We start from the raw sequence: 13,051 nt of genomic DNA, 5'->3' as shown, positions 1-13,051 counted from the left end.
ACCGGAATTCAAAAAAAACTTTATTGTGGAATGTGATGCTTCAGGAAATGGAATTGGTGTTGTTCTAATGCAATATGAAAGACCCATTTCTTTTGAAATTCGTCCAATCAAGGGAAAGTTTTTAAGAAAAGTTATTTATGAGAAGGAAATGTTGGCAATAATCCATGCACTTAAGAAATGGCGACCCTACCTAATGGGAAGACACTTCAAGGTAAAAACGGATCATGATAGCCTTAAATACTTTTTAGAACAAAGATTATCCTCTGAAGAGCAACAAAAGTGGGTCACAAAGATGTTGGGTTATGACTTTGAAATCATCTACAAAAAAGGGAAGCAAAATGTGGTGGCAGATGCACTCTCAAGAAAGGATGAGGATGTGGAAGCATTGTTGTGCGCCATTTCTATTATACAACCAGATTGGATAAACGGAGCAAGGGAGGAATGGAAGAATGAAGAAGAAGTGTGGGCACTTATTCGAAAGTTACAACAAGATTCCAGTACGTCTGATACATTTAGCTGGAAAAATGATTCGTTATGGTACAAAGATCACTTATACCTCTATAAGAATTCCCAGCTAAAACAAAAGATTCTTATGGAATTGCACACTTCTCCCTTAGGAGGGCACTCAGGATTTTTAAAAACTTACCACAGGGTTAAGAAGGGATTTTTTGGGATGGCCTTAAATCATATATTCAAAAGTTTGTGGCGGAATGTTTGGTTTGCCAACCAAATAAAGTTGAAACAATTAAGACACCGAGTCTATTACAACCTTTATCCATTCCAAGCCAACATTGGGAGGAGGTTTTAATGGATTTTATCATAGGTTTACCCAAGTCTGAGGGAAATAGTGTCATCATGGTGGTAGTTGACAGACTTACCAAGTATGCACACTTTTGTGCATTATCACATCCATTTAAAGCCAGTACAATTTCTACTGCATTTATGGAAACAATCCAAAAGCTACATGGAAACCCAAAGATTATTGTAAGTGACAGAGATCCCATTTTCACTGGAAATTTTTGGACATAATTATTTTCTTGTCTTGGTACTCAGTTATCTCATAGCTCATCTTATCATCCTCAATCTGATGGGAAAACTGAGATAGTAAACAAATGTTTGGAAGGATATCTTCGTTGCTTTGTATCTGATAAATAGACACAATGGGTCAAATGGTTGCCTCTGGTTGAATGGTGGTATAACACTTCCTTCCATACAGCAACAAAAATGACCCCATTTATGGCACTTTATGGGTATCAACCGCCATCCATCACATCATATTAAGAGAAAATTCTAAGGTTCAGGCAGTGGAACATCACATCGAACATCAACAACAAGTCCTCCAACTCTTAAAGGATAACCTAGTGTTGGCACAAAATAGAATGAAACAACAGGCAGATCAACATCGCAGTGAAAGAAGTTTTGATGTAGGTGATTGGGTATTCCTACGGCTACAACCATATAAGCAAATGTCCCTCAAGCAAGCTAAGAAGGATAATAAATTATAACCAAAGTATTATGATATGTACAAGGTGTTGCAAAAGATTGGTACTATGGCATACAAATTGGAGCTTCCTGCAGCTTCTCGATTGCACCCAGTTTTCTATGTTTCATGTTTAAACAAGGTTATAAGCGACAAGCTCCTAGTTCAAACAATATTTCTAGAACTTGATGAGGAAGGAAAAATTATATTGGAACCAGAAGCAGTCACAGAAATAAGAACTCGACAGCTACGAAATTGATCAATTTCAAAGTATCTTATCAAGTGGAAGAACTTATCTGCTGAAGATTCCACATGGGAGGATGAGAATTTTATGCAGAAGTATCCAGAACTACTCAAGCATTGAGGACAACACTTTTTTGAAGGAGAGGGGCATGTTGGGTCCCTATAATACTAGTGATTACCCCATTACTATTGTAGTTATACCCTTTATTAATATTGTTGTGCCCCTATTTCCCCCATATTGTTATTACTGTGCCCCATAGAATCCCTCTATTGTTATTTTTGTGGCTTTCTATTATTATTGTTAGGTTGGCTGGATTATATTGTGACTCCTTAGACTTCTATATATAGAAAGGAGGTTTTGTCATTTGAATCATCCAAGAATTCTTCATTTATGTAATGTAAAGGAATTTGCCCCCTCGAAGAGGCTGAATTCTAAGGCGTTGATCTATCTTTTCTATCTTTTCTTGAGCTGGTTTCATAACAATCTTATCCACTTGCTTCTGTTACATGGAAGAACCCTTCCTGGGGGCCACATATGTGGCCACTATATTACCCTTACATTGAGATCAAATAAAAAAGAAAGAAAAAAATCTCAGTCTGGAAGATTATCTTACTGCATTTATTAACAGAGATCAAAGAGATGGTAGTAGTAAGGGATACCTCCAATATCCTATATAACATATTGCCAAAACTAATAATAACAGTGTGAGGACTAGACTCATACACAACATGACACTTCCACAAGTATGGTTGGCCTAATAATACATCACAAATTTCAAGAGGAGAAACTTCACATAGTACCTCATTCGTGAAGGGCTTGATGTTGTAGGGAAGGTGACACTACTAGCTGACACGAAGATCTCATCCTTGGTGAAGGCACCTGATGGTGTACGGTTGTGTGTGTGGTGTGTTTAGTAGGACCAATCACTTCATGACTTCTACTGAAATAAGGTTATTTTGGCTCCCTCTATTGGTAATGAACTACAACAGAGAACCTTTCACCCACATATGTGAGTTGAAGAGATTCTCCCTCTCCTATGGATCTTCGAGATCAATCTTCTAGATATTAGTTGTGGCAATGGTGTCAGTGGGCCTTGCATCAATAATCTACTTCCCTTTGTCATTCCCCTTGTTAGGTTCTAACTCAGATTTGGAACATGCATATGAATCTAAAGCCTTTAGTTCAACCACCAGTGACTAGTTGACTCAACACTCACTTATGTTGTGACTAGGGCTCTTATGGAACTCACACCACTTTCCTGTGTCCTTTTTCTTAGTGGTGTTTTTATCTACTTGTGGCTTCAACCGGTTATATTGGGTCACCCTGTCTTGCCTTTTTCGTTTTTTCCACTGTTTTGGGGTGCTATTTCCATGGTTCTGATTTGCAGATCCAAAGTCATGCTTCTTTTGTTTAAATTTTTTTCAATCTTGGCAACATATTGGTATGTTGCACCAAGAGAGGAGATGTCCAAGAACTCCATTTCTTCCTTAATGTATTTGTGCAGAAAACCATGGTAGTTGAGAACCATATGTTGCTTAGAGTCTTTGATACCCAACGTTGTGTGTAAAGTATGAAAGATATTTGTGAGCTCATGCACATCTTGGTCCCTTTGTTGTTGTAGTGTCGTCCATTGTATGTACTTGTCCTCATAGCTCCCCATAGGGTAATATTGTTCCTTGAAAACATCTTGGAAAGAGTTCCAAGAGGGGGTAGTTGTAAATAGAGAGAGTTTCTTGGCCCTTTCTCACAGTAATTTTCCCACCAACCATTGACATGGGTAGCAATCTTAAGTAGTGAAAAAGTAATATTCTCCCTACCGAAGAAATTGTGGACAGAAAAGTAACCTCCCAATAGATTCAACCATTTATCTACAACATTTGAATCTATTTGATCTTCAAATATATGGATATCAAAGTTTAATTGTACCTTTAAGGGGGCAACGCCTCCAAATTGACTGTTGGATGAAGGTGCGTCACTGGTGGGCATCTGTTGAAGGATATGGGTAAAGTTGTACATCATTGTGTTCTTTTATCACTCGAGGGATTCTTTGAGAAATATTTTTAAAGGATCTCCTACTCCCTCTTCTTTCATTTCTTTCGCCATGGGAGGAAATTGTGGTTGGCGAGCCCATCTTTGGAAAGCTTCAACCAGTTTGAGCCCTAACTCCTTATACCCCAGCCTCGTTGGGGACATGCACAGAAAAAACATAGAAAGAGAAAACCACTCTGATACCATTGATCTAGATTTATAAAATAATTAAATGAAATATAGATATGAATAGAAACATAGAGATATAGCGAAAATAGAACTTCAATTCATTAATAAAAAAGTATTGAAAATTGTTTACATGCAGAATGGAAATAAACTAGCTCATGTGATGGTAGCTTATCTCTAATAAGATATGTGGTAGATACATGCCTTATGAAGTGTATCGCAATGAGTCTTGAAGGCCTATTTATTATTGAGAAACAATGAAAAACCTTAAACATCCAAAAACCTAAACCTAGGAGATGAAACACCAAAAGTTTGTCATCCTCGTTGGGGTAAACTGGTACATCAACTTCTTGGGGTCATAACTTTGGCATACGATCTTTGTTTGACACGTACGATACCTCGTTAGAAAAATATATCTAAGGACTACAAATTTTCAATACAATCTTCCGCTGCATCTTATTGGTTTGTTAATTTTAAAAACGTCGTCTAGGGCCTCAAAACAACTCCTGAATTTCAAGTCCTAAAAAAATTCTACAATTAAGGAAAATGAAAGAAACAATGGTGGGGGTCCAAGTGGAATAACAATTAAGGAAACCAAAAGAAACAATGGTGGGGGTCCAAGTGGAATAGGTGGGTTGCCACCAATATACACCTAGATCATTGATACTCCATGCAAATTTATTTCATAACAACATATAAATCTCGATATATGTGAGGTAACTTAGTTGGCAATTGTAATAGAAATTCACCTAACAATCTAGTGCAACATAAAAAATCACTAGTTAGTGTAAAGGATATTAATCATAAATATTGCATTCTTGTTTTAGACATTAATGAACACTAAATAAAAAAATCAACCTTTCATGTAATGAAACATACTACATTATACCTTAGGATCTATGTCATACAATTTCTTAACAAACCATTCAAAACCTTTAAGTTCACCAACAATAATGTAGCAAATATGATATTTCCTTTTAAGCCTTCATAAAGTGGTGGCATTGTCTTCTTTAGCATAGATTCATCATCATAACTAACATCATCGCCGAATATGTCTTGGATGAATTCATTTGTCCTGTTATCTCAAAATCAAGCCCTAGAAGGCTGCAGACTAGGAAGACTTCAAGTAACTATTTCAAACCAATCTTTTAGCTAAGGCTTAGCCTCCTTAGCCTGAGAGGGCTCTCTCAAAGGATTTAAGGTTTTTTTATTATGATCAAGATGGCTAACTCTTTGTGAAACAAATAGGAATGAAGATGGTGGAAACAAAATTAACAAGTATCCATTAGGCTTATGGAGTCATATGTGATTTAGTATTAACAGTAGGATTGGCTTTGCATAAAAGTCAAGGCATTCAGATTTCAATATAGGTAGATCACACCAAACACAAAAAAGACATTCTACGAGTATATGGAGGAAATTAAAACACTGCAAGTGATTTCTAAGTAATCAAATACTCATAACACTGTAGATAACATGAAAAGACAACAAAAGAAACTCATACATTGAACTCTCTATGATTCTTGAGAAGCATAAGCCAGTACTATATTACCAAAAAAAAAACGGAGTCTTTACATAAGCCAAATATCAGAGCTTTTTTACATAAATTTCCAACCCTTATTACATTTCTCTTTCTCCTATATATAGAGTTCTTCTACCTGATTGAGATTCCTCCTCAAGCATGAAGGGAACTCGAAATCTACTTCTAATGACACCTATTCAACTTTTAACTGCCTATTAAATATAACAAACTACTACTAGACTTTCTAGAGATCTAAATCAAATAGGAGTCTAACTCCATATTATGCTAATCATAGCCTTAATTACAATAATTCTTGCTCTTTGACATGTGGTCCTTTTTTAGTTTGGCTGTGGTGGGTGTTCAAGCTCCATACTAGTCTTCAATGTCACATCTTCTCCATTGCCCCTGAAAAATAGAAACTGCCCTTGTTTATCGGCCTTTGGTTTTCCTCGAAGATGTTCGAATCCAATGAACTATGCCCTTCATCTTTGATTATAAAAAACATATCAGAATGACATGTCCTTGATGTGCTGTGAACCTTTTCCTTGTGTGAAGACAAAAGATCCTCCAAGATGTCTGACATATCTTGGACTGTAGTAAATGAGATCACTTTATAACAAAAAAGTTTAGAGTTGGATTCGAATATATGTTTCTTCCACCTGTCTTGACCTTGTTGAAAGTTGATAGCTTTAGATGATCCCTTGAAGATACTCCTTTTTCAAAAAATTTCCCTTTGTATTTCAAAATTGGTTGACTAAGTTTAGATTATGTAGCTTCAGCAGTTTCGTAGCGCGCTACGAAACTGCTGTGCATTAGTCATCTTCTTCAGCAGTTTCGTAGCGCGCTACGAAACTGCTGTGTAATTCCAAAAACACAGTTTCAACCCAAAATTTTGCTATTTTGAGCTTCTTGCTATTTAAACATTCTTCAACTGCTCCAAGGCCTTTCAAAACTGAATGGAAATGTATGATTCTTCAAGAAAGATTATACCAAGCAAAACCATCAAAATTTGAAACATAGCCTTACTTGAAATGGGATTTCTTTAAGGAGATTCTTTCTGCTGGCCTAACTGTATCTTTAAGTCTTCAATTTGTTTCTTCATGCCTCTAATCCCAGCTCTCAAGTTTGAATTAACCTTTCTGATGAATTGCACTTCCTTTATGGCAGGGATAGTCTAGCTACAGAATTGAACATTAAAATCAACCACCTCGGGTATTTGAAATGTTTTGTCCTCCCACCGAGCTTGCATTTGGTTGAAATAAGCCTCCTTGATTGCAAATTTCTTGGCAGCTTTCTTCAGTCTAGCAATTTCAAAGTTTGCCAATTCCAACCTCCTTTTCAACTCTTCCACACTATCTTCTTCTTGAATGGTAACTGCTTTGCCTTTATCCTTTATTTCATGAAGCTGTGTTACCTCCCCTGTTTCATCTTCTCTTGGCAGTACCTCCTGTACTTGTTTAAAATTCCTTGTTATGGGTCTCCTTGGTTTAAATACAAATTGATCAACCTGATCATCAAACTTGAGTTTCTTCGAGGCTTTGACTCTCTTAGCCTTGTCTTTTCCTGACTCTATCAAATCTTCTTGAACTAGGGGATATTCTTCAATATCAATGGGTTGCAGTAAGTCATTTAAGTCTCCCTTTGAAACAAGGATTTCTTCAATAGTCACTGACTTACCCTTTTCATTAGCTACCTGGCTCCTAGCCCTTCTTCTTTGAACTCTTTCACCTGTGCTTGATTCATGTGCACTTTATTTGACCTGAGTTTTCTCTTTAAGGGACTGCTGCGATGTATCCTGGATAGTTAGTGACCTGGTGGATTCTCTTACTTGCTTCCTTTCCTTTAAGTTTGAAAACCTCCTGGATCTTATTTCTGCCTGATGACCAGTTGTTGTTGGAAGATCTTTTGTAGCTTGAGGACTGAGACCGGTCTCGTTTTTGAAACCAGACATGAATATGAATGTGGGCCAGTCTCTACCTACTCTCTAGAGTTCATGTAGAACAATCAAATTAATCAAACCGTGGTGAAAAAACGATGTCTCACAGGCTTCTTTCCTTAGCTGCACCTTATCACACATTTTACTTAAGTTACAGAATAAGTAAAAAGGTAGATCAATGGATATCTTTCCTGTGAAATGTAGCAAAAGCTTGAAATGATATGAATACACCTTGTTATATCTGCCTTTACAGGTAAGGTACCTCTTTGGTGAGACTTGCAATTCGAGCATCCCAACCTTCGAATTCAGCCCTGTGAAATTCAAAGAAAATTCCTTGGTGGTTTGTGCATGACCTCCCTGTAGTTTCTCACAAAAATTCCAACATCCAACCTGCTTGAATGCCTGCTCAACTTCTTTGTGTTTCAAGAGAATGTCTACACCTTCAGGTTCATTTCTCAAACATCTGCCTGATCTGTGGTCTTTTCTTTCTGCCGATCCCTCCATGAAGATTCAGTGTAATGGAGGTTGGAAATGCTAGCGCTGCTCAAACTCCAATCTCTGCCTCGCTTGAATGGCTGCCTCGCTTGATAACTGCCTCGCTTGATAGCTGCCTCGCTTGATAACAATGCTTTCAAATTGAAATCTTGCAGACTTGTTCCTCATGCAACAAATACAATCATCATTAAGACTGTGAATATCTGGCTTTTCTTGGAACTTGCAATCTGTGTGTACCAACGTACCTAGTGGCTGTAATAATGGAGATAAGCGGTTGGACATGATATGTGGAGTGCATAAGCTGACAATGAATGATGCAACCATAACTGAACTTGACAGATTTGACAGTTAGGAAAGATTCGCTGCGGATTGCACGAATCTCCGATTTCGTAGCGCAGTCAGTGTAAATTTTGAATTGTTCACTACGAAATCACCTAAAACATGTCGCGTTGTGAAATTGCTAAAAAGAATTTATGCGCTGCGAAAACACTTCAAAATGATTACATGCGCTACGAAATCACCTAAAGGGCTTTGTGGCATATAGTAACTTTTGAGCAAAACTGACACATGGCTATGAGACCGGTGATGAATGAGAATGACCAGTGATGAATGAGAATTCATAGTTGACTCAAGACTCCTAAAAATTAGACTCTAAAAACCATAAAAGAGACTTAACCACCATCTAACATTATGACTTAGGAACAAATGTAAAATGTAAACCTTGAAACAAGCTTGACACATGGAAATAATGTGTGATGTGGGACCAGTGATGGGCAAGAATGGAGTGTTGACCTTATTTGACCACACCAACAAGACTCTTTTCTAGATCTTAGACACTAAAGAAACCATGGAAAGACTAGACCAAGACTAACACCAATCCTTTGGAATAGAACTGATGCTCTGAATTTAGAAATCGTTTCTTAACTGATAACATGTCCCATCATCTTGAACTACGCTATTATTTCCATCTTCTTCCATAGGATAATTATCTTGATATTCCATATTCACTCTATGTTCCTCAACAAGTAGAACATTATTTCTAGCACTACTACTTGGTGCATTCTAATCAAAGTACCTAGGGGCAACCTTGACCTTATAATAATTACAAACAATCATGTGAATCTAGTTTACAAAATAAATATTATAACAATAAAAAAATATTACAAATACAATTAATATAAAGAAAATATATATAATGATTCATAAAATATAGCTTACCACTAGACAATATTGGTTCCCCCCTTCAATGTGCCCATTCTTCCTACAATGTCTATCAATTGTTTCATATGAAATTCTCCATGGACTTCTGCACCCACAAACTTTGCAAGGGAAATAATATTTCCCATCATTGAACCCTAGCTAATTAGTTCCCCATCTAATGTTTTGTGACATTCTTCCTAACCACAAAAAAATTATATAAAACAAAATATGTTTTTCCCTTGTGAAAAAGACCTTATAACATTTCAAAATTATTGTAGTTATAGCAAATATGTTGCAACATCTCTTACATGTGGGATATTTATATATTTATTTATCGTCGCAATTACAACGTTAGTTGACTAGTCAAAGTCAAAGATGACCATAAAACAAATGGTCAAATTGACGTTGGAGTGAAAAATGCCATATCTCGTCGCAATTGCAACTACATATGTTGTTCATTGCAATTGTGAATCCTGAAATAGACTGTCACAATTTTGACCAACAAAATTTGTAGTCACAATTGTCATGACCTATAAATTGTCTGTCACAATCCCGATTGTATAGAAATTGGTTGTTAGACTTGAAATGAACATTGAAAATTTTTACATTTTGCTTCTAATTTGTGACAGTATGGGCCATACTGTCGAACTATATCATTGGAATTTAATCGTATATGTGATAGTGATGATATCATCAAGGCCTATCATGATGAGACTTGTGGACAACATTTTGTAGATAGGAGAACAAGTCATAAGGTGTTATAGATGGGTTATTTCTGGCCTAGTGTGTTCTAATATGCAAGGAAACACATGCAAAAGTGTGAGAGTTTTCTAAGGATGGGTCAACCTACTCAGATAGATGAAATGTCGTTACAAGCTCAATAGGTGATAAATCCATTCGAGCGATGGGATTTAGATTTTGTGGGACCAATTAATCCCCCATTTCAACAAAGTACCTATATTTTGGTGTGCACAAACTATGTCACCAAGTGGGTGGAGGCTAGAGCACTCATTAGGGAAACTGAGCATGATGTTACAAGCTTTTTATTTGAAGAAATTCTTGTTTGGTATGGAGTTCCAAAGGAAATAGTTACATATGGAGGAGCACAATTTACTTCTTCATTGATATAGGACCTTGTCAAAAAGTATAAAGTTCATCATAGAGTCACTTCACCTTACCACCCGTAGGATAATGGGCAAGTGGAAAGTACAAATAATGTGCTTGAAGCTATTCTCACAAAGATTTTGGCAAGCCACCAAAGACATTGGGTTGAGATACTTCCAGAAGTATTATGGGCTTATAGAACTACTTAGATGGATACTACATAATTATCTCCTTATGAGTTGGTATTTAGTAAGAGTCATATCTTTCCCATTGATTTTAAAATTAAGACACTCAAAATTGCTTTCGAGGTGGATATAGATTTAACAACAAGTAAGAAACATTGATTAGAACTACTGAATGAACTATATGAGAAGCACTTGGGTGTTGTGCATCCTATAGATATCATCCAGAAATAGCATGCCAAGTGGCATGATATATTTATTAAGAAGAAGGTGATTTAGAAGGGTGATTGGGCTTTTTTATATGACTCCATATTCAAAGATTTCAAAGGGAAGTTGTGCACCAAGTGACTAGGTCCTTGATCCGGATTTAAACAGGAACGCAACAAATTACAGAGATAACCATATACACAAAGATGCAGCGGAAATAATACTTCATTTCATTAATGGAAAATATTGAAATATGCTTACAACCAGAAATGGAAATAAACCAGCTAGGGCGATGGTAGCTTATCTCTGAGAAGAGATGTGATGGCTACATGCCTCTGAACTGTGTTACAATGAGGCTCGAAGGCCTATTTATTGTTGAGAAACAATGGAAAACCCTTAACATTCCAAAACCTAACCCTAGGAGATGAAACGCCAAACTGTGGGCCCCGTTTGGGGGTAAATTGGTACATCAACTTCCCGGGGTCGTAACTTTGGCATATGATCTCCGTTTGACGCGTACAATAGCTCGTTAGAAAGATCTATCCGAGTACTACCACTTTGGGAGGCAAGATCAATCCATGGACCCATGTTGCCCCAGATTCCCAAAAAAACGTCGTTTAGGGCCTCAAAACGGCTCCGGAAGTTCAGGACCCGAAAAACTACTAAAAATAGTAAACTGTGCTACAATTAAGGAAACTGAAAATGCTGAGAAAGACAATGGTGGGGGTCCAGGTGAACTCGGCATGTGGCCACCAATATCCACCTGGATCATTCCTCCCCCCTTAGGAAGCAATGGTCCCCATTGCGTTGAGCTCCTCCATGAGATGAGGAAACTTCTGCTGAACTTGTTCCCTGGTGAGCCACTTGCCCTGCTGAAGGAGTTGGCCTGCTTTGACAACTCGATACAGTTGGATATTCTATTGGCGAGTGTTCTTGATCTGTGTGTCCATGATCCGATCAGTTGCAGCTTGTTCCATGCAATCTGGATTTAATTCTGTGGGTTTGAGCTGTTCTGCAATGTCGGATGTGTCTAGCAATGGTGGAAAGTATGGCCGAAGGCGGTCCACATTGAACACTGGGTGCAGGCCAAGGAATGGGGAAATGCTGAGCTCAAATGCATTGTCTCCCATAGCCTTAGTAATGGTGTAAGGACCATATCGGAGTGGTCTCAATTTCCGATAGGCTCCAGTAAGGCGTTCCTTTTGCAAATGCAACCAGACTTTGTCGCCCACCTGAAACTTGTGTGGCACCCGGTGTTGATCATGTCGCTGCTTGTACTTGGCATTTGATTTCTCAAGAATGTCATGGACCTGCTGGCGAATATGTTGGATGCGCTCAATGAAGCTGGTGGCCTTATCTGTTTCGGACTAGACATGAGCTGAATTCATGTGAGTAGCTGCAAGGGGTATGGCCACATCAATGGGGCATAGTGGCTGAAATCCCAAACCCACCTGAAAAGGGCTATGGCCAGTGGAGCTGTGAAGAGCTCGGTTGTAGCTGTGCTGAACATAGGGGAGGCTCTCGTCCCATGTGCGTGGATGCTTTGAGTTATACATGCGCAGAATGTGCACAATCATCCTGTTGACAACCTCTGTCTGGCCATCAGTTTGAGGATGGAAGGCTGTGGACTTCGTGAGTTTGGTGTCCAGCATTGACCAGAGACTGGACCAAAATGTGCTGAGAAACCGACTGTCCCGATCTGAGATGATAGACTGTGGGATCCGAAAGTACACCCACACTCGTTCAAAGAAGAGTTTAGCAGTGGCTTCTGCTGTGATATTCTTCTTGCAGGCCATCATAATGGCCATCTTCGAGAACCTGTCGACGACCACAAAAACACAGTCATTTCCATGCTTAGTGGAAGGAAGGCCTGACATGTAATCCATGGAGATGGATTCCCAAGGTCGACTAGGGGTAGGCAACGGGGTATAGAGGCCGTGCTTCTTAATGGTCGGTTTGGCAATGGCACAGGCAGTACATGATCGGATGTACTTCCCAACATCCTGTCGAAGATTCGGCCAATAGAAATAATTTTGCAGTACTGCCACTGTTTTCTCGACCCCGAAATGCCCAGCAGCCCGACTGTAGTGTGCTTCCCAAATCATCTTGGCACGCTCACTTGAAGGAACACAAAGGTGACCGAGGTGGCATAATAGGGCGTCCTGGAGGTGAAAATCTGCAACATGCCGACCCTCCAAGAGTGTCTGGTATGTGTGGCCGAATTCTGGGTCGCTTTTGTAGAGAAGTGGCCAATCAGAAGTCTCGTGCCCACAAGAGTTGACCACGGTGGTTAGCGCCATGATCAGTGGCTGACTGAGGCAATCTGCAACATTATTGGTGCTGCCCTTTTTATACTTGATATTCAAGTGAAACTGTTGCAGGTATGTAGACCACTTCTGATGGCGATCATTCTGCAATTTCCCTTGGGTCTGTATGAACTGCAGAGGTCGGTGGTCTGTGTGGATGA

This window comes from Pinus tabuliformis, chromosome Q (assembly GCF_031772625.1).
Source record: "Pinus tabuliformis cultivar Carrire ecotype Pingquan chromosome Q, CPIR1, whole genome shotgun sequence".
Classification (NCBI taxonomy): Eukaryota; Viridiplantae; Streptophyta; class Pinopsida; order Pinales; family Pinaceae; genus Pinus; species Pinus tabuliformis.
This window is presented reverse-complemented; position numbering follows the sequence as displayed.